This window comes from Somniosus microcephalus, chromosome 4, assembly GCF_052327205.1.
Source record: "Somniosus microcephalus isolate GS21.2 chromosome 4, FLI_Smic_1.0, whole genome shotgun sequence".
NCBI lineage: Eukaryota > Metazoa > Chordata > Chondrichthyes > Squaliformes > Somniosidae > Somniosus > Somniosus microcephalus.
Window position 1 is genome coordinate 184,556,863 of NC_140990.1, and position 23,742 is coordinate 184,580,604.

Consider the following 23,742-nt stretch of genomic DNA (forward strand, 5'->3'; position numbering starts at 1 on the left):
AGCAAATTTGTCAAACATGACTTCCCCTTCATAAAACCATGCTGACTGTCCTATTAAATTATTATCCAAATGTCCTGTTACTGTCTCCTTAATAATGGACTCCAAGATTTTACCTACCACAGATGTTAGGCTAACTGGTCTATAGTTTCCAGCCTTCTGTCTACTGCCCTTTTTAAATAAGGGTGTTACATTAGCAGTTTTCCAGTCTGCGGGGAGTTTTGGAAAATTATTACCAATGCATCCACAATCCCTACCGCCACTTCCCTCAAGACCCTAGGATGTAAGCCATCAGGTCCAGGTGATTTATCCACCTTGAGTCCCATTATTTTACCCCCCCTATAGCCCCCTGTTTGTCCAGTGTTGGGATATTCTTAGTGTCCTCTACTGTAAAGACTGATACAAAATATTCATTCAGTGTTTTTGCCATCTCCATATTTCCCACCATTAATTTCCCGGTCTCATCCTCTAAGGGACCAACATTTACTTTAGCCACCCTTTTTCTTTTTATATAACTATAAAAACTCTTACTATCTGTTTTTATATTTTTTGCTAATATACTTTCATAATCTATCTTCCCTTTCTTAATCAATCTTTTTGTTATTTTTTGCTGTCTTTTAAAGTTTTCCCAATCCTCTAATCCTCCCACTAGATTTGCTACCTTATATGCCCTTGTTTTTAGTCGAATACTATCCTTAATTTCTTTACTTAGCCACGGATGGCTGTCTTTTCTTTTACACCCTTTTCTTCTCAGTGGAATATATATTTTTTGGAAGTTGTAAAATAACTCCTTAAATGTACACACTGATCATGTATCGTCTTACCCTTTAATCTATTTACCCAATCCACTCTACTCAATTCCGCTCTCATACCTTCATAGTCTCCTTTATTCAAGCTTAGCACGCTTGTTTGAGATCCAACTTCTCACCCTCTAATTGAATATGGAATTCAACCATGTTGTGGTCACTTCATTCCAAGGGGATCCTTTACTAGGACATTTTTAATTAATCCTGTCTCGTTACACAGGACCAGATCTAAGGTTGCTTGCCCCCTGGTCGGTTCAGTTACATACTGCTCAAGAAACCCATCCCTAATACACTCAATGAACTCATCCTCAAGGCAGCCCTGCCCAATTTGATTTGATACTCAAATCCTCTTGTAATAAAGGCCAACATACCATTTGCTTTCCTAATTACTTGCTGTACCCTGCATGTTAACTTTCAGTGATTCGTGTACAAGGACACCCAGGTACCTCTGAACACCAACATTTCCCAATCTCTTCACCATTTAAAAAATACCCTGCTTTTTCTATTTTTCCTACAATAGTGGATAACTTCACATTTCTCCACATTATATTCCATTTGCCATGTTCTTGCCCACTCACTTAGCCTGTATGTCCCCTTGAGGCCTCCTTGCATCCTCCTCACAGCTTACATTTCCACCCAGCTTTGTATCAGCAGCAAATTTGGATATACAGGAAACTTTGTTTATCCGGAGGTTGTATGTCTGGAAACCTCGATCTAACGGCAGAAATCAGCAGCCGTTTTGTTAGTTTTTTTTTCTTTTTTTTTTCTTCTAGCATTTTTTTTAAACAGTCAGTCTCTTGAAAGCCTCTCTGAAGCTGTTGCTAAGCTACAGAGATGCTTCCAAGGTACGGGCCAACTGTTTACAAGCTGTTGCTAAGCAACAGTGCTTGTTGTCAGATACGGAGATGAGAAACCTCCGTATCCTTCAACATTAGCGCTGGTCTGTCCGGAAGTTTTCATAGATCGGCATCATGCCGGTGCCGGATATCGCGAAGTTTCCTGTACTGTATTACATTTGGTCCCCTCATCCCAAATCATTGAGGTAGATTGTGAATAGCTGAGGCCCAAGCACTGATCCTTGCGGTACCCCAATATGTACAGCCTGCCAACCCGAAAATGACCCGTTTATTCCTACTCTCTGTTTTCTGTCCGTTTAACCAATCTTCGATCCATGCTAGTATATTACCCCCAATCCTGAGCCCTAATTTTGTTTAATAATCTTTTGGTGGCACCTTATCGAATGCTTTCTGAAAATCCAAATACACCACATCCACTGGTTCCCCTTATTTATTCTGCTAGTTACAACCTCAAAAAACTCTAACTGATTCGTCAAACAGGATTTCCCTTTCATAAATCCGTGTTGACTCTGCCCAATCCTATTATTGTTTTCTAAGTGCCCTGTTACCACATCCTTAATAATAGATTCTAGCATTTTCCCCTACTACTGATGTCAGGCTAACTGGTCTGTATATCCCCATTTTCTCTCCCTCCTTTCTTAAATAGTGGGGTTACATTTGCTACCTTCCAATCCACAGGAACTGTTCTACAATCTATGGAATTTTGGAAAATGACAACCAATTGCATCCACTATCTCTATAGCCACCTCCTTCAAAACCCTAGGATGTAGGCCATCAGGTCATGAGGATTTATTGGCTTTCAGTCCCATTAATTTCTCCAGTACTATTTTTTTTACTAATACTAATTTCTTTCAGTTTCTCATTCTCGCTAGACCCTTGGTTCTCCACTATTTCTGGGAAGTTTTTTGCCTCTTCTGCCGTAAAGACAGACACAAAGTATTTGTTTAATTTCTCTGCCATTTCCTATTCCCCATTATAATTTCTCCTGTCTCAGCCTGTAAGGGACCCACATTTACTTTTGCTAATCTTTTCCTTTATACATACATATAGAAGCTTTTACAGTCTGTTTTTATGTCTCTCGCTAGTTTACTCTCATATTCTATTTTCCATTTCTTTATCAATTTCTTGGTCCTCCTTTGCCTGAATTCTAAAATCCTCCCAATCCTTAAGCTTACTACACTTTTTGGCAACATTATAAGCCTCTTCCTTTGATCTAATACTATCTTTAACTTCTCGTTAGCCCACGGTTGGACCACTTTTCCTGTGGGGTTCTTGTGCCTTAAAAGGAACATCCACAGAATATCCGCCCCTCTCTCCCACAGAACATTCCCCCTCCCTCCCACAGAACATTCCCCCCCTCTCCCCCTCAGAACATTCCCCCTCTCTCCCCCACAGAACATTCCCCCTCTCTCCTCCCACAGAACATTGCCCCTCTCTCCCCCACAGAACATTCCCCCTTCTCTCCCCCACAGAACATTCCCCCTCTCTCCCCCACAGAAACATTCCCCCTCTCTCCCCCACAGAACATTCCCCCTCTCTCCCCCACAGAACATTCCCCTCTCTCCCCCACAGAACATTCTCCCTCTCTCCCCCACAGAACATTCCCCCTCTCTGCCCCCACAGAACATTCCCCCTCTCTCCCCCACAGAACATTCCCCCTCTCTCCCCCACAGAACATTCCCCCTCTCTCCCCCACAGAACATTCCCCTCTCCCCCCCACAGAACATTCCCCCTCTCTCCCCCACAGAACATTCCCCCCTCTCCCCCACAGAACATTCCCTCTCCCTCTCCCCCACAGAACATTCCCTCTCTCTCCCCCACAGAACATTCCCTCTCTCCCCAACAGAACATTCCCTCTCCCCCACAGAACATTCCCTCTCTCTCCCCCACAGAACATTCCCTCTCTCCCCACAGAACATTCCCTCTCTCCCCACAGAACATTCCCTCTCCCCCACAGAACATTCCCTCTCTCTCCCCCACAGAACATTCCCCCTCTCTCCCCCACAGAACATTCCCTCTCTCTCCCCCACAGAACATTCCCTCTCTCTCCCCCACAGAACATTCCCTCTCTCTCCCCAACAGAACATTCCCTCTCCCCCACAGAACATTCCCTCTCTCTCCCCACAGAACATTCCCTCTCTCCCCCACAGAACATTCCCTCTCCCCCACAGAACATTCCCTCTCTCCCCCACAGAACATTCCCTCTCTCTCTCCCAGAACATTCCCCCTCTCCCCCACAGAACATTCCCCCTCTCTCCCCCACAGAACATTCCCCCTCTCTCCCCCACAGAACATTCCCCCTCTCTCCCCCACAGAACATTCCCTCTCTCTCCCACAGAACATTCCCTCTCTCTCTCCCACAGAACATTCCCTCTCTCTCTCCCACAGAACATTCCCTCTCTCTCCCCCACAGAACATTCCCTCTCTTGCCCCCCACAGAACATTCCCTCTCTCCCCCCACAGAACATTCCCTCTCCCTCCCCCACAGAACATTCCCTCTCTCCCCCACAGAACATTCCCCCTCTCCCCCACAGAACATTCCCCCTCTCGCCCCCACAGAACATTCCCTCTCTCGCCCCCACAGAACATTCCCTCTCTCGCCCCACAGAACATTCCCTCTCTCCCCCCCACAGAACATTCCCTCTCTCTCCCACAGAACATTCCCTCTCTCCCCCCACAGAACATTCCCCCTCTCTCCCCCACAGAACATTCCCCCTCTCTCCCCCACAGAACTTTTCCCCCCTCTCCATCAGAATGGGAGAACGCTCGAACAGGATGACCCCGCCCAGAGTACTTCCCCTACCCGACAGAACTGTGCAGCATTCCAAAAGCTCCCCTTTAACAGACTGGGGCCCACTGGTCCTACAGACTGAACCCCTCCCTCTGATAGGACACCCAACTCCCCTGATAGAACAGGCTTCACACTGAAAGGGCCACCTCTCCTCAACAGAACAGCACTTCCCCCTCTCTCCTCCCAACAGAATGGGGATTCCCCAATCCAACAGAATGGGTGAACCTCTCCCATAGAATAGCCCTCATCCCGCCAACAGAACAGGGCCCACTCCCCCTGTTTTGAGACAGACAGTAAAGTCCAATTTTTGCTCTTAATTTTCCCTTGGTGTCGAGTGTGGTTGTTGTTGGGGGGTGGGGTGGGGGAGGAGATTAATGTTAATCTTTATCTGTTTAAGTCATCTGGAAGGAGTGACCTCATGAACTTCTTGGGAACACCATTCTTCAAAAATACATGGGGTTAACAGAAGGATATTGAGAGATTAAAGTATGAGGTTCAGACCACCCTCAGCCAAGACACCCTTGTGCCAGATGGCTTTGTAAAAATTGCCACTTGTAAACTCACTGCACTCAATTTTAGCTCACCATCTGCAGACTGTGAAATTATTGCTCGCATTGGTGAAATAAAAAACATTAATCTTATTAAAAAAACAGAATAAATCATCATCGCTCAGCTCCATTACCCGAATCTTCTCTGCCCCATTCACCAAATGTCAAGATTAAAAATGACTGGTGCAGCACAAGCAAGAAAAATTCTATTGTGAAGCTAAATATCACTTCACTTCATCCTGCAGGCATTTGTTGATATTCTTGTATTTGACATTTACGATTAGGCGATGAGCTTTGAATGATAAATTCAGTTTGTGCTAAGCCATTCTCATCCAATAGCCTCCACCCACCATTAGCAAGCCTGTGTCATCACACATCTTGTACTCTCAAGGCTTCCATAGTGTTCTTTTCCCATCAATTCCAGCTATGCCAGCTATTAACCATTAACACACTGTTGTAGAGAGATTAAGGGTTGTTAAATACACAGTATCGAGGGGAAAGGCCTTCCAAAGAGAGTGAGAGATCAAGATAAAAACAAAGATGCTTACATTGCTCAACCAGTTCCCCTTACATCCACGAACCGTCGCAAGTGTAACAGTTGGGTTTTTTACGCTGAATGGCTGTGATTATTACATTTCTAGAGCACTCCTCGTGCAGAAAGACATCTGAAGGAGCTTTATACTAAGCACCAAAAATAAGGCTTTTAGTGGCAATTAACATCCTTTAGTCTCGTATATAATCACTTCCTTCATCAGAGGAAACGATTGCTGTTAACCTGCACTGATCATTGGGGGCATCACTGAAACTGCAATCCGTTGTCAAATTATACACCTGTAATCCTGCATTAACACACTTTAAATCATGCAAACCTAATCCAGCACTGCCATGTCATCCTGCATTAACAACCCATAACCGGACAGACCACCCGGCATCGACCTCGGCTCCAGATTCGGACACAACAAAGGCACACCCAGCCCAGTCGACCCTGAAAAGTCCTCCTCACTAACAGCTGGGGACTTGTGCCAAAATTGGGAGAGCTGTCACACAGACTCGTCAAGCAACAGCCTGACATAGTCAGTCATACACACAGAATCATACCTTTCAGCCAATGTCCCAAACTCCTCCATCACCATCCCTGGGTATGTCCTGTTCCACCGGAAGGACAGACCCACCAGGGGTGGCGGCACAGTGGTATACAGTCGGGAAGGTGTGGCCCTGGGAGTCCTCAACATTGACTCCGGACCCCATGAAGTCTCATGGCTTCAGGTCAAGCATTGGCAAGGAAACCTCCTGCTGATTACCACCTACCGCCCTCCCTCAGCTGATGAATTAATGCTCCTCCATGTTGAACACCACTTGGAAGAAGCACGAAGGGTAGCAAGGGCACACAATGTACTCTAGGTGGGAAACTTCAATGTCCAACACCAAGAGTGGCTCGGTAATACCACTCCTAACCGAGCTGACCGAGTCCTGAAGGACATAGATGCCAGACTGGGCCTGCGGCAGGTGGTGGGAGAACCAACATGAGAGAAAAACCTACTTGACCACGTCCTCACCAATCTACCTGTCGCAGATGCATCAGTCCATGACAGTATTGGTAGCAGTGACCAGCACATAGTCATTGTGGAGACAAAGTCCCGTCTTCACACCGAGAACACCCTCCATCATGTTGTGTGGCACTACCACCGTGCTAAATGGGATAGATTCAGAACAGATCGAGCTGCTCAAAACTGGGCATCCATGAGGCGCTGTGGGCCATCAGCAGCAGAATTGTAATCCACCACAATCTGTAACCTCATGGCCCGGCATATCCTACACTCTACCATTACCATCAAGCCAGGGGACCAACCCTGGTTCAATGAGGAGTGTAGAAGAGCATGCCAGGAGCAGCACCAGGCGAGCCTAAAAATGAGGTGACAACCTGGGGAAGTTGCAACGCATCACCACATGCATGCCAAACAACAGAAGCAGCATGCTATAGACAGAGCTAAGCGATGAATCAGTGCGAGAATCGCGGGCTGAGCAGCTGTATAAAGGCTCCCAAGACCCAGGTAAGGCCTCAGTGCGAGAATCGGCGGGAATCGCGGGCTGAGCGGCTGTATAAAGGCTCCAGAGACCAGGTAAGGCCTCAGTGCGAGAATCGCGGGCTGAGCGGCTGTATAAAGGCTCCAGAGCCCAGGTAAGGCCTCAGTGCGAGAATCGGCAGGAATCGCGGGCTGAGCGGCTGTATAAAGGCTCCAGAGCCCAGGTAAGGCCTCAGTGTGAGAATCGCCGGGAATCGTGGGCTGAGCGGCTGTATAACGGCCCCAGAGACCAGGCAAGGCCTCAGTGCAAGAATCGGCGGGAATCGCGGCTGTATAATGGCCCCAGAGACCAGGCAAGGCCTCAGTGTGAGAATCGCCGGGAATCGTGGGCTGAGCGGCTGTATAATGGCCCCAGAGACCAGGCAAGGCCTCAGTGCGAGAATCGGCGGGAATCGCGGGCTGAGCGGCTGTATAAAGGCTCCAGAGCCCAGGTAAGGCCTCAGTGTGAGAATCGCCGGGAATCGTGGGCTGAGCGGCTGTATAACGGCCCCAGAGACCAGGCAAAGCCTCAGTGCGAGAATCGGCGGGAATCGCGGGCTGAGCGGCTGTATAAAGGCTCCAGAGCCCAGGTATTATTATAATAATAATAATCAACTTTATTGTCATTGTTAGTGCACAAGTGCAGTACAACGAAATGTAGGCTTGCGGTATCAGTCTGGTGAATCTTCGCTGCACTCCATCCATGGCAAGAACATCTTTCCTCAGATAAGGCGACCAAAACTGCACACAATACTCAAGGTGTGGTCTCACCAAGGCCCTGTATAACTGCAGCAAGACATCCTTGTTTCTGTATTCGAACCCTCTCGCTACGAAGGCCAACATACCATTTGCCTTCTTAACCGCCTGCTGCACCTGCATGCTTACCTTCAGCGACTGGTGCACAAGGACACCCAGGTCTCGTTGCACTTCTCCTTCTCCCAATCTATTGCCGTTCAGATAATAATCTGCCTTCCTGTTTTTACCACCAAAGTGGATAACCTCGCATTTATCCACATTATACTGCATCTGCCATACAGCTGCCCAATCACCCAACCTGTCCAAATCATACTGGAGTTTCTCGGCATCCTCCTCACAGCACACACGCCCACCCAGCTTTGTGTCGTCTGCAAACTTGGAGCTATTACATCTAGTTCCCTCGTCTAAATCATTAATATATATTGTGAATAACTGGGGTCCTCGCACCGATCCCTGCGGTACCCCACTAGTCACTGCCTGCCACTCGGAAAAAGAGCCGTTTATTCCAACACTTTGCTTCCTGTCTGCCAACCAGTTCTCTATCCAAGTCAGTACCTTGCCCCCAATCCCATGTGCTTTAACTTTACACGCTAATCTCTTATGCGGGACCTTATCGAAAGCCTTCTGAAAGTCCAAATACACCATGAGGTTACTTCCCTCTACCCGAGGAAAGAACGGGGTAATTGTCGTTGCTTTTCTTGTATGATGTTGCTCAAACATTGTGTCTCCCAAGAACAATGTTAAGACTTCTTGTCGCACAATAAACGGTTTAGTTGCAACCATATTTGGTGTCAAGATTAGAATTTTCGTACAATTGGCAATCGTGGCAGGAGCTGACTAGCAACACTCCTAATTGTGAGATACCAAGTACTTGGATCAGGGCTTGTACAAAACCAAGTTCGTTTAGGTAAGAAACCATTGGGGGGGGGGGGGCGGTTAACTCCCTCCAACAGTAATAATAATCATGAGTACAGCAATAAAAGTTTTAGACAAGAAGCAGCTGATCCTGGGATGAAAAAGAAACTGGCGAGAGTGTTTCACTTCCGTGTGCAGAAAAGTGAAGCCAAAGTGGGTGATCTAATGAAAGAGAAATAAGTCTGAGGTGTTGTTCATGAAATCAGTAAAGGAAGCCGAGAATAAATGAGATCAACTAAAAGCAAAATGTGGGCATTGTAAATATGGTCTAAAGGGATACGGAGTTGGAGTTGGAATGTTATCATAATAATCATAATCAACTTTATTGTCATTGTTAGTGCACAAGTGCAGTACAACGAAATGTAGGCTTGCGGCTCCCGAGAGTGTACATTTAGATTAAGACATTTAAACATTCAACATACATTTGGCTTGTAATACATTAACATAACCATAATAAAGTGCATTGGCAGATGTGCAGGCTTTAGAGTTTATTTGTGGAGTTCAGTAGGATGACAGCCCTGGGAAAGAAGCTGTTCCTAAATCTGGTCGTACGGGTACGAATGCATCTGTAGCGTCTCCCAGATGGCAGGAGGGCGAACAGACTGTGGCTGAGGTGGGTAGGGTCTTTGATGATGGTCCGTGACCTCCGTAAACAGCGTTTCTGGTATATGTGCTCCATGGTCGGCTCCAGAGCCCAGGTAAGGCCTCAGTGTGAGAAACGGCGGGAATCGCGGGCTGAGCGACTGTATAAAGGCTCCAGAGACCAGGTAAGGCCTCAGTGCGAGAATCGGCGGGAATTGCGGGCTGAGCGGCTGTATAATGGCTCCAGAGCCCAGGTAAGGCCTCAGTGCAAGAATCGGCGGGAATCGCGGGCTGAGCGACTGTATAAAGGCTCCAGAGCCCAGGTAAGGCCTCAGTGCGAGAATCGGCAGGAATCGCGGGCTGAGCGGCTGTATAAAGGCCCCAGAGACCAGGTAAGGCCTCAGTGCGAGAATCGGCGGGAATCGCGGGCTGAGCGGCTGTATAAAGGCCCCAGAGACCAGGTAAGGCCTCAGTGCGAGAATCGGCGGGAATCGCGGGCTGAGCAGCTGTATAAAGGCTCCAGAGCCCAGGTAAGGCCTCAGTGCGAGAATCGGCAGGAATCGCAGGCTGAGCGGCTGTATAACGGCCCCAGAGACCAGGTAAGGCCTCAGTGTGAGAATCGGCGGGAATCGTGGGCTGAGCGGCTGTATAAAGGCTCCCGAGACCAGGTAAGGCCTCAGTGCGAGAATCGGCGGGAATCGCAGGCTGAGCGGCTGTATAAAGGCTCCAGAGACCAGGTAAGGCCTCAGTGCAAGAATCGGCAGGAATCGCAGGCTGAGCGGCTGTATAACGGCCCCAGAGCCCAGGTAAGGCCTCAGTGCGAGAATCGGCGGGAATCGTGGGCTGAGCGGCTGTATAAAGGCTCCAGAGCCCAGGTAAGGCCTCAGTGCGAGAATCGGCGGGAATCGCAGGCTGAGCGGCTGTATAAAGGCTCCAGAGACCAGGTAAGGTGCACCAATCTCCAATCTTGGAACTCAGAGGGAAGGAGAGAGGTAGAAAGTAATCCAAGTGTGACGTCACCAGAAAGCGGGTAAGTGATTGGTTTGTGAGTATTTCTCTCTTTTTTAAGCTTAAACTCTGTGGTTTATAGTTTCTAAGGTGCGATATTCATCATCTAGAATCGGGGCAGAGGGTATTTAAGAATAATATTAATAAATGTAATTAATTACATAGAATGGGAGATCAGGTGATGTGTTGCTGCTGCAATATGTGGGAGCTGGTGGACACCATTGATGCTCACGGTGATCACATTTGCAGTAAGTGTTGGCTGCTCGAGGAATTCCGGCTCCGTGTTGAAGAGCTGGAGTCCGAGCTTCAAACACTGAGACACATCAGGGAGGGGGAGAGTTACCTGGACTCTGTGTATCAGGAGGTAGTCACACCAATTAGATTAATTAATTCAGATGTAGTCCGTGGCCAGGGTCAGGATGGTGTGACTAGAAGTGAGGCAGGTACGGGGATCCAGGAGGTAGTGTTGGAGGAGCCGCAGCCCTTGCTCTTGTCCAACAGGTTTGAGGCTCTTACTCCCTGTGAGGATGGGAACGGGGACTGCGGGGAGGATGAGCAAACCGGCCACAGCACCATGGAGCGGGGGGCCATTCAAGTGAGGGGAGATAAAAGAAATGTTGTAGTGGTAGGGGATAGTATCGTTAGGGGGATAGATAGAGTTCTTTGCAGCCGAGAGCGAGAGTCCCGAAGGCTGTGTTGCCTGCCCGGTGCCAGGGTTAAGGACATCTCCTCTGGGCTGGAGAGAAACTTGGAGGGGGAGGATCCAGTTGTCGTGGTCCATGTTGGTACCAACGACATAGATAGGACAAGGAAGGAGGTTCTGCTGAGGGAGTTTGAGCAGCTAGGGGCTAAATTAAAAAGCAGAACCACAAGGGTAATAATCTCTGGATTACTACCTGAGCCACGTGCAAATTTGGCTAGGGTAAATAAAATTAGAGAGTTAAATGCGTGGCTCAAAGACTGGTGTGGGAGAAATGGGTTTTGCTTCCTGGGACACTGGCATCAGTACAGGGACAGGAGAGGGCTGTTCCTGTACAAGGGGCGGACTTCACTTGGCCAGTGCTGGGACTAGAATCCTGGCTATTCGAATAACTAGGGCTGTAGAGAGGGCTTTAAACTAATTAGTGGGGGGGGAGGTTTTAAGACACCAAAAAATAAAAATGACAGCGGAAAAGGCAATAGAGCAAGGTAGCAGTGGGGGAATTAAAAACCAGAGCATGTCAGGAAGGGACAGAATGTATAATGATAAAGGTAAAGTAGTAAAAGGGGTAAAAGCAGGAATAAATTGTCAGAAAACATATTTGAAAGTTCTTTATCTGAATGCACGCAGCATTCGTAACAAAATTGACGAGTTGATGGTACAAATAACTACACATGGGTATGATCTGGTGGCCATTACGGAAACATGGCTGCAAGATAATCATGACTGGGAACTAAACATACAAGGGTATTTGACAATTAGGGAGGACAGACAGGAAGGAAAGGGAGGTGGGGTTGCTATGTTAATCAAGGATGGAATCACTGCAATAGTCAGAAATGATATTGGGTCAAAGGATCAGTATAATGAAATAGTTTGGGTGGAGATAAAGAATAATAAGGGGAAAAAGTCACTAGTGGGCGTAGTCTATAGGCCTCCTAACAGTTGCAACTCTGTTGGTCGGAGTATAAATCAGGAAATAGATGGGGCTTGTAATAAGGGAACAGCTATAATCATGGGGGATTTTAACTTTCATATTGACTGGACTAATCAAATTGGGCATGGCAGCCTTGAGGAAGAGTTCATAGAGTGTATTAGGGACGGGTTCCCTGAGCAGTATGTAACTGAACCAACCAGGGGGCAGGCAATCTTAGATCTGGTCCTGTGTAATGAGACAGGATTAATAAAAAAATGTCCTAGTAAAGGATCCCCTTGGAATGAGTGACCATAATATGGTTGAATTCCAAATTCAGTTTGAGAATGAGAGAGTTGGATCTCAAACCAGCGTACTGAGCTTAAATAAAGGAGACTATGAAGGTATGAGAGTAGAATTGACTAAAGTGGACTGGGAAAACAGGTTAAAGTGTAAGACGGTACAAGAGCAGTGGTCTACATTCAAGGAGATATTTCACATCTTTCAAGATAAATATATTCCACTGAGGAAAAAGGGGAATAAAAGAAAAGACAGCCATCCGTGGCTTAGTAAAGTAATAAAGGATAGTATCTGACTGAAAACAAGGGCATATAAAGTAGCCAAATCTAGTGGGAGGATAGAAGATTGGGAAGCATTTAAAAGCCAGCAAACAATAACTAAAAGATTAATTAAGAAAGGGAAGATAGATTATGAAAGTAAACTAGCAAAAAATATAAAAACAGATAGCAAGAGTTTCTACAGCTATATAAAAAGAAAAAGGGTAGCTAAAGTGAACGTTGGTCCCTTAGAGGATGGGACCGGGAAACTAGTGGTGGGGAACATGGAGATGGCAAAGACGCTGAACAAATATTTTGTATCAGTCTTTACAGTAGAGGACACTAAAAATATCCCAACAGGGGGCAATGGGGGGGGGGGGGGGGGGAAGGAGCTAAAGACGATTAAAATCACTAAGGAGATGGTACTCAGTAAAATAATGGGACTTAAGGCGGATAAATCCCCCGGACCTGATGGCCTACATCCTAGGGTCTTGAGAGAAGTGGCGGTAGGGATTGTGGATGCATTGGTGATTATTTTCCAGAACTCCCTGGACTCAGGAAAGGTCCCGGCAGATTGGAAAACTGCTAATGTAACACCCTTATTTAAGAAGGGAAGTAGACAAAAAGCTGGAAACTATAGACCAGTTAGCCTAACATCTGTGGTTGGCAAAATGTTGGAGTCCATTATTAAGGAAACAGTAACAGAGCATTTGGATAAACATAATTTAATAGGACAGAGTCAGCATGGTTTTATGAAGGGGAAGTCATATTTGACAAATTTGCTCGAATTCTTTGAGGATGTAACATACAGGGTGGATAAAGGGGAACTAGTGGATGTAGTGTATTTGGACTTCCAAAAGGCATTTGACAAGGTTCCACACAAAAGATTACTGATCAAGATAAGAAATCACAGGATTGGGGGTAATATACTGGCATGGGTGGAAGATTGGCTATCTAACAGAAAACAAAGAGTTGGGATAAATGGTTCATTCTCGGGCTGGCAATCAGTAACTAGTGGTGTTCCGCAGGGGTCAGTGCTGGGACTCCAACTCTTCACAATCTATATTAACGATTTGGAGGAAGGGACCGAGTGCAACATATCCAAGTTTGCCGACGATACAAAGATGGGAGGGAAAGCAGTGAGTGAGGAGGACATAAAAAACCTGCAAAAGGACATAGACAGGCTAAGTGAGTGGGCAGAGATTTGGCAGATGCAATATAATGTTGGAAAGTGTGAGGTTATGCACTTTGGCAGAAAAAATCAAAGAGCAAGTTATTATCTAAATGGAGAGAAACTGCAAAGTGCTACTGTACAAAGGGATCTGGGGGTCCTGGTGCATGAAACACAAAAAGTTAGTATGCAGGTGCAGCAGGTGATCAGGAAGGCCAATGGAATCTTGGCTTTTATTGCAAGGGGGATGGAGTATAAAAACAGGGAAGTCTTGCTGCAGTTATACAGGGTATTGGTGAGGCCACACCTGGAATACTGCGTGCAGTTTTGGTTTCCATATTTAAGAAAAGATATACTTGCTCTCGAGGCAGTTCAGAGAAGGTTCACTCGGTTGATTCCGGAGATGAGGGGGTTGACGTATGAGGAAAGGTTGAGTAGGTTGGGACTCTACTCATTGGACTTCAGAAGAATGAGAGGCGATCTTATCGAAACATATAAGATTGTGAGGGGGCTTGATCGGGTGGATGCGGTGAGGATGTTTCCACTGATGGGTGAGACTAGAACTAGGGGGCATAATCTAAGAATAAGGGGCTGCCCTTTCAAAACTGAGATGAGGAGAAACTTCTTCACTCAGAGGGTAGTAAATCTATGGAATTTGCTACCCCAGAGAGCTGCGGAAGCTGCAACATTAAATAAATTTAAAATGGAGATCGACAGTTTCCTAGCAGATAAGGGAATTAGGGGTTACGGGGAGAGGGCAGGGAAGTGGACGTGAGTCTAGATTTGGATCAGCCATGATCCTATTGAATGGCGGAGCAGGCCCGAGGGGCCGTATGGCCTACTCCTGCTCCTACTTCTTATGTTCTTATGTTCTTATCCCACAATCAACAGATCAGATCAAAGCTCTGCAGTCCTGCCACATCCAGTCGTGAATGGTGGTGGACAATTAAACAAGTAATGGGAGGAGGAGGCTCCATGAATATCCCCATCCTCAATGATGGTGGAGCCCAGCACTCAAGTGCAAAAGACAAGGCTGAAGCGTTTGCAACCATCTTCAGCCAGAAGTGCCGAGTGGATGATCCATATTGTCGCCCTTCTGAGGTCCCCACCATCACGGAAACCAGTCTTCAGTCAATTCAATTCACTCTACGTGATATCAAGAAATGGCTGCGCGCACTGGATACAGCAAAGTCTATGGGCCCCGACAACATTCCGGCTATCGTGCTGAAGACTTGTGCTCCAGAACAAGCCACGCCTCTAGCCAAGCTGTTCCAGTACAGCTACAACACTGGCATCTATCCGACAATGTGGAAAACTGCCCAGGTATATCCTGTCCTCAAAAAGCAGGACAAATCCAACCCAGCCAATAACCACCTCATCTGTCCACTCTCAATCACCAGCAAAGTGATGGAAGGTGTTGTCGACAGTGCTATCAAGCAGCACTTACTCACCAATAACCTGCTCACCGATGCTCAGTTTGGGTTCCACCAGGACCACTTAGCTCCTGACCTGATTACAGCCTTGGTCCAAACATGGACAAAAGAGCTGAATTCCAGAGGTGAGGTGAGAGTGACTGCCATTGACATCAAGGCAGCATTTGACTGAGTGCGGCATCAAGGAGCCTCAGTAAAATTGAAGTCAATGGGAATCGGGGGGAAAAAGCTCCACTGGCTGGAGTCCTACCTAGCACAAAGATGGCTGTGGTTGTTGGAGGTCAATCACCTCAGCCCCAGGACATCGCTGCAGGAGTTCCTCAGGGCAGTGTCATAGGCCAAGCCATCTTCAGCTGCTTCATCAACGACCTTCCCTCCATCATAAAGTCAGAAATGGGGATGTTTGCTGATGACTGCACAGTGTTCAGCGCCATTCACAGCTCCTCAGATAATGAAGCAGTCCATGCCCGAATGCAGGAAGACCTGGACGACTTCAGGCTTGGACTGATAAGTGGCAGGTAACATTCGCGCCACACAAATGCCAGGCAATGACTATCTATAACAAGCGAGAGTCTAACCACCACCCCTTGACATTCAACGGCATTACCATTGCCGAATCCCCCACCAACAACATCCTGGGGGGGGTCACCATTGACCAGAAACTTAACTGGACCAGCCACATAAATAATGTGGCTACAAGAGCAGGTCAGAGGCTAGGTATTCTGCGGTGAGTGTCTCACCTCCTGACTCCCCAAAGCCTTTCCACTAAAAGCACAAGTCAGGAGTGTGATGGAATACTTTCCACCTGCCTGGATGAGTGCAGCTCCAACACGCAAGAAGCTCGACACCATCCAAAACAAAGCTGCCCGCTTGATTGGCACCCCATCCACCACCTTAAACATTCTCTCCCTCCACCACCGGCGCACCATGGCTGCAGTGTGTACCCTCTATAAGCTGCATTGCAGCAACTCGCCAAGGCTTCTTTGACAGCACCTCCCAAACCCACGACCTCTACCACTTAGAAGGACAAGGGCAACAGGCACATGGGAACACCACCACCTCCAAGTACCCCTCAAAGTTACACACCATCCTGACTTGGAAACATATCACCGATCCTTCATCGTCGCTGGGTCAAAATCCTGCAACTTTCTCACTAACAGCACTGTGGGCGTACCTTCATCACACGGACTGCATCGGTTCAAGGCGGCGGCTCGCCACCACTTTCTCAAGGGCAATTAGGGATAGGCAATAAATGCTGGGCTTGTCAGCGATGCCCACATCCCAGGAACGAATAAAAAAAACTAATCCTAAACCAGCATCGCTGTGTGACCCTGCATCAACACATCATAATATCCTGTAATCCTAATCCAACACCATCAGGTTATGCTACATTAACACTCTGTAATACTCTAATTCTAAACCAGCATTGCCAAGTAATCCCGCATTAACACACCGTAATATCTAGTAATCCAAATCCAGCACCGTCAGGTAATCCTGCATTAACACACTGTAATACTCTGTAAAGATCAGTACCTGTGTATCTATTCTATGGAGCAGTACCAGTGTAACTAATCAAAACCACACTTGTTGTATTAAACCCACAGCACTGAGGAGCTTGTAGTATTAAACACACAGCACTGACAGTGCTTGTAGTATTAAACACCCAGCACTGACGGTGCTTGTAGTATTAAGCACACAGCACCGACGGTGCTTGTAGTATTAAACCCACAGCACTGAGGAGCTTGTAGTATTAAACCCACAGCACAGAGGAGCTTGTAGTATTAAACCCACAGCACAGAGGAGCTTGTAGTATTAAACCCACAGCACAGAGGAGCTTATAATATTAAACCCACATCAGTGACGGTGCTTGTAGTATCAAACCCACAGCACTGAGGAGGTTGTAGTATTAAACCCACAGCACTGAGGAGCCTGTAGTATTAAACCCACAGCACTGAGGAGCTTGTAGTATTAAACCCACAGCACTGACGGTGCTTGTAGTATTAAACCCACAGCTTTGAGCAGCCTGTAGTATTAATCCCACAGCACTGACGACGCTTGTAGTATTAAACCCACAGCACTGAGGAGCTTGTAGTATTAAACCCACAGCACTGAGGAGCTTGTAGTATTAAACCCACAGCACTGACGGCGCTTGTAGTATTAAACCCACAGCACTGACGGCGCTTGTAGTATTAAACCCACAGCACTGAGGAGCTTATAGTATTAAACCCACAGCACTGACGGAACTTGTAGTATTAAACCCACAGCATTGAGGAGCTTGTAGTATTAAACCCACAGCACTGAGGAGCCTGTAGTATTAAACCCACAGCACTGAGGAGCCTGTAGTATTAAACCCACAGCACTGAGGAGCCTGTAGTATTAAACCCACAGCACTGAGGAGCTTGTAGTATTAATCCCACAGCACTGACGGTGCTTGTAGTATTAAACCCACAGCACAAAGGAGCCTGTAGTATTAAACCCACAGCACAAAGGTGCCTGTAGTATTAAACCCACAGCAGACAATGCTTGTAGTATTAAACCCACAGCACTGACGGTGCTTGTAGTATTAAACCCACAGCACTGAGGAGCCTGTAGTATTAAACCCACAGTACTGACGGTGCTTGTAGTATTAAACCCACAGCACTGAGGAGCTTGTAGTATTAAACCCACAGCACTGACGGTGCTTGTAGTATTAAACCCACAGCACTGAGTTGTAGTATTAAACCCACAGCACTGAGTTGTAGTATTAAACCCACAGCACTGAGGAGCTTGTAGTATTAAACCCACAGCACTGACGGCACTTGTAGTATTAAACCCACAGCACTGAGGAGCTTGTCGTATTAAACCCACAGCACTGACGGTGCTTGCAGTATTAAACCCACAGCACTGAGGAGCTTGTAGTATTAAACCCACAGCACTGACGGCACTTGTAGTATTAAATCCACAGCAGAGGAGCTTGTAGTATTAAACCCACAGCACTGAGGAGCTTGTAGTATTAAACCCACAGCACTGAGGAGCTTGTAGTATTAAACCCACAGCACTGAGGGGCTTGTAGTATTAAACCCACAGCACTGACGGCGCTTGTAGTATTAAACCCACAGCACTGAGGAGCTTGTCGTATTAAACCCACAGCACTGACGGTGCTTGCAGTATTAAACCCACAGCACTGAGGAGCTTGTAGTATTAAACCCACAGCACTGACGGCACTTGTAGTATTAAATCCACAGCAGAGGAGCTTGTAGTATTAAACCCACAGCACTGAGGAGCTTGTAGTATTAAACCCACAGCACTGAGGAGCTTGTAGTATTAAACCCACAGCACTGAGGGGCTTGTAGTATTAAACCCACAGCACTGACAGAGCTTGTAGTATTAAACCCACAGCACTGACGGTGCTTGTAGTATTAATCTCACAGCACTGAGGAGCTTGTAGTATTTAACCCACAGTACTGACGGTGCTTGTAGTATTAAACCCACAGCACTGAGGAGCTTGTAGTATTAAACCCACAGCACTGAGGAGTTGTAGTATTAAACCGACAGCACTGACGGTGCTTGTAGTATTAAACCCACAGCACTGAGGAGTTGTAGTATTAAACCCACAGTACTGACGGTGCTTGTAGTATTAAACCCACAGTACTGACGGTGCTTGTAGTATTAAACCCACAGCACTGATAGTGCCTGTAGTATTAAACCCACAGCACTGACGGTGCTTGTAGTATTAAACCCACAGCACTGACGGTGCTTGTAGTATTAAACCCACAGCAATGAGTGCTTGTAGTATTAAACCCACAGCACTGAGGAGCTTGTAGTATTAAACCCACAGCACTGAGGCGCCTGTAGTATTAAACCCACAGCACTGAGGAGCTTGTAGTATTAAACCCACAGCACTGAGGAGCCTGTAGTATTAAACCCACAGCACTGAGGAGCCTGTAGTATTAAACCCACAGCACTGAGGAGCTTGTAGTATTAAACCCACAGTACTGACAGTGCTTGTAGTATTAAATCCACAGCACTGAGGGGCTTGTAGTATTAAACCCACAGCACTGAGGAGCTTGTAGTATTAAACCCACAGCACTGAGGAGCTTGTAGTATTAAACCCACAGCACTGACGGTGCTTGTAGTATTAAATCCACAGCACTGACGGTGCTTGTAGTATTAAACCCACAGCACTGACGGTGTTTGTAGTATTAAACCCACAGTACTGACGGTGCTTGTAGTATTAAACCCACAGTACTGACGGTTGTTGTAGTATTAAACCCACAGCACTGACTGTGCTTGTAGTATTAAACCCACAGCACTGACGGTGCCTGTACTATTAAATCCACAGCACTGAGGAGCTTGTAGTATTAAACCCACAGCACTGACGGTGCTTGTAGTATTAAACCCACAGCACTGACGGTGCTTGCAGTATTAAACCCACAGCACTGAGGAGCTTGTAGTATTCAACCCACAGTACTGCCAGCGCTTGTAGTATTAAACCCACAGCACTGACGGTGCTTGTAGTATTGAACCCACAGCACTGCCGGTGCTTGTAGTATTAATCCCACAGCACTGAGGAGCTTGTAATACTAACACCGCAGCAGTGACGGAACTTGTAGTTCTCAGTATCAGTATTGGCGGTGGTTCTAGTACTCCAAACCACGTCACTGACGGAATTTGTAGGACACAAAACCAGAATGAAAATGAACACCAAATCACTAACAATATTGTCACTGCATTTAGCAGAGTATCAACGCACAGCAAACTGCATTACTCTAATGCAAATTACAGTAGTGCCTTGTGCCATATGGGCCAGATGCTCTGGAATTCTCTCCATAATCATCTATGCCTCTCACTCTTCCTTAAAGACGCTCCTTAAAACTCACCTCTGACTAATCTTTTTTCTCAAATATCTCCAGTTGGCTTGGCTTCCTTTTCTATTACACCTCAGTGAAGCTCATGAAGTGTCCTGGCCAATATTTATCCCTCAATCAACATAACAAAAACAGATTATCTGGTTATTATCACATTGCTGTTTGTGGGAGCTAGCTGTGCGCAAATTGGCTGGCGCTTTTTCTGCATTACAACAGTGACTACACTTCAAAAGTACTTCATTGGCTGTAAAGCACTTTGAAACGTCCGGTGGTCGTGAAAGGCACAATATAAATATAAGTCTTTCTTTCTCATTGGGATGTGTTTCTGCATTAAAGGTGCTATATAAATACAAGTTGTTGTTGAGAGCAATGCTCCCCCTAATTGTTTTTGGCGCCACACAGCCCCCCTTTAAGGCTCTGCGCGGCCCATTCAAAGTACAGCGCATACATGGCTTTTTCATTGAAAAGCCGGCAAGCTGGATGCACAGGTTCCCTGGAGTGCTGCACAGCCATTTAATGGGAACATTGGTTGGGAGTATGTGTATTTATTCACCCCATACACATTATATCAACAGACACGTTATACCCTCTCTCCCCAAATGTTTGAGTGCATGCAACATATAGATACTATCCCCACAATGTGTCCTTTTCCTTCTTTTATATGTATAATAAATCTACTCAAATAGTCATAGGTTCAAGTCCCACTCTAGAGATGTGAGCCCATAATCTAGATTGACACTCCCAGTGCAGTACTGAGGGAGGGTTGCACTGTCGGAGGTGTCGTCTTTCGGATGAGACGTTAAACCGAGGCCGCGTCTCAGGTGGATGTAAAAGATCCCATGGCACTATTTTGAAGAAGAGCAGGGGAGTTATCCTGGTGTCCAGGCTAATATTTATCCATCAATCAACATCACTAAAACAGATTATCTGGTCATTATCACAGTGCTGTTTGTGGGAGCTTGCTGTGCGCAAATTGGCTGCCGTGTTTCCTACATTACAATATAGTGACTACAATTCAAAAGTACTTCATTGGCTGTAAAGTGCTTTGGGACGTCCTGAGGCTGTAATCGCTATGGAAGGTCCTTCACTCCTTACCTCGACCTCTCTCTGCCGCTGACAGCACCAAGCGCTCACGCACCATTCCCGGCCCAGCCCGGTGCCCCTCGGCCTGCCTCCAGTCTGTGGCGGCTGCACTGCTGCCCAGCCCGACCCGGCTCCCGTCTCCAGCCGCCGCGACAGGCCGCTACCGGAACTCCGAGCCGGTCCCACCAGGCAACACCTCCCGCACTTCCGTTGGAGCGCGGCGCGATTCCGGGGCCGCCGGCAGTCCGGCCTCAATCTGTCCAGCTCAACAGCCGCTCAAGCAAAAGAGAACCGGCGGCGGCTCAGGGACCCGGAGCCAGACCTGATCCTGATCGGCGGCGGCCTGGCGCTCCGGGAAAACTGGACCTGGGAGCGCGCGTGCCCGCTAGCCCGGCGCGCGCATCGGAGGCAGGCGGGGGCGCGCGGGTGGAGGATGGGCAGATCATTGAGTAAATATCGGCTCCAAGTATCGACATCCACACGATATCTGAACATAGAAAATATGGACTCCCTATTCACACCTCATCGCACGGGTTCCTGGTACTTTTCCCCGGTCGATGCGGGATCCCGGTATCGTTCCCCGGTCGATGCGGGATCCCGGTACCGTTCCCCGGTCGCTGCGGGATCCCGGTACCGTTCCCCGGTCGCTGCGGGATCCCGGTACCGTTCCCCGGTCGGAGCGGGATCCCGGTACAGTTCCCCGCTCGGAGCGGGATCCCGGTAGCGTTCCCCGCTCGGAGCGGGATCCCGGTAGCGTTCCCCGCTCGGAGCGGGATCCCGGTAGCGTTCCCCCGTCGGAGCGGGACCGCGGTACCGTTCCCCCGTCGGAGCGGGACCGCGGTACCGTTCCCCCGTCGGAGCGGGACCGCGGTACCGTTCCCCCGTCGGAGCGGGACCGCGGTACCGTTCCCCCGTCGGAGCGGGACCGCGGTACCGTTCCCCCGTCGGAGCGGGACCGCGGTACCGTTCCCCCGTCGGAGCGGGACCGCGGTACCGTTCCCCCGTCGGAGCGGGACCGCGGTACCGTTCCCCCGTCGGAGCGGGACCGCGGTACCGTTCCCCCGTCGGAGCGGGACCGCGGTACCGTTCCCCCGTCGGAGCGGGACCGCGGTACCGTTCCCCCGTCGGAGCGGGACCGCGGTACCGTTCCCCCGTCGGAGCGGGACCGCGGTACCGTTCCCCCGTCGGAGCGGGACCGCGGTACCGTTCCCCCGTCGGAGCGGGACCGCGGTACCGTTCCCCCGTCGGAGCGGGACCGCGGTACCGTTCCCCCGTCGGAGCGGGACCGCGGTACCGTTCCCCCGTCGGAGCGGGACCGCGGTACCGTTCCCCCGTCGGAGCGGGACCGCGGTACCGTTCCCCCGTCGGAGCGGGACCGCGGTACCGTTCCCCCGTCGGAGCGGGACCGCGGTACCGTTCCCCCGTCGGAGCGGGACCGCGGTACCGTTCCCCCGTCGGAGCGGGACCGCGGTACCGTTCCCCCGTCGGAGCGGGACCGCGGTACCGTTCCCCCGTCGGAGCGGGATCGCGGTACCGTTCCCCCGTCGGAGCGGGATCGCGGTACCGTTCCCCGGTACTTTTCCCCCGTCAGAGCGGGATTCCGGTACTTTTCCCCCAGTGAGAGCGGGATCCAGGTACCGTTCCCCAGTTGGAGAAGGATCCCGGTACCGTTCCCTGGTCGGTGCAGCGTCCTGGTACCTTTCCCCGGTCAGAGTGGGATCCTTGTACTGCGCCCCACTCAGATTGGAGCAGGGTTGTATTTGTGTCCCCCACGGGGCAGTGCTGGCTCCACTTTTGTTCTCAGTATATATCGATGACTTCAAATTGGGTTTAGGGAACATAATTTTACACTTTGCTGCTAACGCAAAACTTGGTTTGGTAAACAGTGAGGAGAACTATGAAAGACTTTGGGAGATAGACAGGTGAGCAGAATGGGCAGATGCAGTTTAATGCGGAGAAGTGAGAGGTGACACATTTTGGGAAGAAAAACGAGGAATGGGAGTGTACACTGAAGGGTGTGGGTGATCAGAGAGATCTAGGGGTTCAGCACATAATTCTCTTAATGTGCAAGTGGCGGGAGATACAAAACCCTACCTGTTGTCTTTTTAATGGGTGTAAGAGTGAAGTAGTAACGATTGTGAGTAATTTATATTAGATTCGATCTTTGATACTCAAAGACTAGAGGGAGCCATATACAAAGTATATATGGTTTATTAGAGTTATAAAAGAAGCTACAATACAGGAAGTAAATAGTTAAAAAATTATATACTTATAGAATAGTAAAATACGAGAGATACAACTTGCCAATGTTCACAAGGTGATCAGACTCAAAATAGCCTTGTGGTAACACGTGAGCGCATCCAGTCTCACTCCAAGAACGTTCTAACTAAACTAGGCTTTACATCTTCCTTAAATACATTAAATTACTCATATTATGGGAATTTGAGCCTGTTTTTGTGCCTGTATCTCAGTGGATTTTAGTGTTTCCCCAAGCCAAGCAGCCACCTAACCAATCCCGCACAGAGACAGACAAAGACAGACAGACAACCAATGGTTCCCATGCTATGATCCCATAACGCAAGATAAGCACAGTCGACGAAATGTCTCCTGACATAGGTGTACAAGGACAATTACTGACTGTAACAACGTTGAATATAAAAGTTCGATTTATTCCACTGAAAAGCCTGCAAAACTTACTTTTCTCACAATGATCAATTT

At 48.1% G+C, this 23,742-nt stretch overlaps 1 protein-coding gene across 3 annotated transcripts in view; it reads right to left on the reverse strand.

The window, feature by feature from the left end:
- ube2f (ubiquitin-conjugating enzyme E2F (putative)) overlaps positions 1–23,742 on the reverse strand; it is a 253,275-nt gene that overhangs the window by 224,199 nt on the left and 5,334 nt on the right. Inside the window, exon 1 of one of the 3 annotated variants that reach the window (XM_085985593.1) lies at positions 21,037–21,389. The exons of the other annotated variants lie outside the window; for them this stretch is intronic. The gene's annotated coding sequence lies outside the window, so the exon portion shown is untranslated. Of the gene's footprint in view, positions 1–21,036; positions 21,390–23,742 lie in introns of those variants that run through there. 3 annotated transcript variants of the gene reach the window in all.